Here is a 1,609-nt window from a genome sequence, read left to right on the forward strand (position 1 = left end):
GCCTCGGGTCAAAGTGGGTTAAGTACACTGCAGTCTAATATTAATCAACCCCAGTTAAGTTCCAGTATGCTTCAGCATCAGCACATGAAGCAACAGCAAGACCAACAAATGACGCAGCAAATCAAGCAGCAATTTCAACAGCGCCAAATGCAACAGCAACAGCAACAGTTGCAAGCGAGACAGCAACAGCAACAGTTGCAGGCAAGACAACAAGCGGCACAATTACAACAGATGAATGATATGAATGATTTGACATCGAGGCAAGGGATGAATGTCAGTCGTGGGATGTTTCAGCAACATTCTCTGCAGGGACAGCGTGCCACTTATCCTCTTCAACAGTTAAGCTTCTGCCGATCCGATCTGTTGGCCTGGCCCTGAGGCCATGTTTCTCAATGATGATAGAAAAGAGTGTGTAGTAGTTAAGCGGTTTCTTCCCAGCCCAGACTGGTGCAATGCAGAGAGCATGAAGAAGCTCCCATATTTTGAAGATGATGTGACATGGTTAACCATAGGATGTGCTTCTGGTGGTGAGATAGAGATAGAAAGCCATACGCAACGACTTGAGGGATGCTTAGTTGAGTACTTAACACAGACGAGAAATCTAATGGGAGTATCATCAGCCACTAAAGAAGGAGGAGTGATGCTAGAAAGAAACAGTAGACTCGAGAACTCCATAACTCCAACTACTACCATATCATCCCAAGATGGATCAGTATCTTCCAGAGGATCTTCAACTGGCGGATAATGGGGATTGCTCGATCCATCATCTTCTGAAGTCTCATCTTACCGTGACAGCCTCAAGGTATGCTGAGAAATTCTTGTCCGGAACTGCATTATATATCCGAACCTTCCATTGCTTCATGAAATGATCCAAATCAGCTGCAGTCCCCTCAAGTAGCCTACTCCTCCGTGTAATCATAACCAAACCCAGAGAGTTGTTGAATCGGTTCATATAGATATAGAAGAGTCAATGTTGGAGAAGAGCATAGAGGCTTGTAGAAGGATCGATATGACGATAACAGAGGATGATGAGCTACGTGATGAAAGTAGTAAAGGAATAGAGGCAGCTACGGAGAAGAAGAAGAAGAAGAAGAAGATGAAGGAGAGAGATAGTGAGAGATTAGATGAATGGTTGGAAAAATGTGACTCGGTATAGCTGAGAAGCTCTGCATCTACCGCATAGTAACACACAAAAGGTGCCAAATAGGAACGCTAAAAGTTTCTGTATCTGTACAATGATAATTAATCGTGTGATATCATATGTCCTATTCTCATGTTCCAACCAAACATTGTTATGATATGAACATGATTAGATTATCTTCTGTCGTGTTTCAGAGATTCCAACGAGAAGAGAACAAACGTCATAGTTTTGATAGAGTAGCTAACATGCAGGAAAATGATAAATGACAAATTTAGACACAACAACGTCTCGTTACATAGAAATCGTCAAGAAACACACACAAACAAAATGTTAAAAAGTATTTTGTTTTTTTTCAACCAAGCTGTTTGACACGATAGAACACAAAATACAAAGATCATATATAGAGTTGAGGTGGATTGGAAACCATACGATAAGCTAGACGAACCATTGTAACAGAGTGCACCACCG

This window comes from Camelina sativa, chromosome 14, assembly GCF_000633955.1.
Source record: "Camelina sativa cultivar DH55 chromosome 14, Cs, whole genome shotgun sequence".
Lineage (NCBI taxonomy): Eukaryota > Viridiplantae > Streptophyta > Magnoliopsida > Brassicales > Brassicaceae > Camelina > Camelina sativa.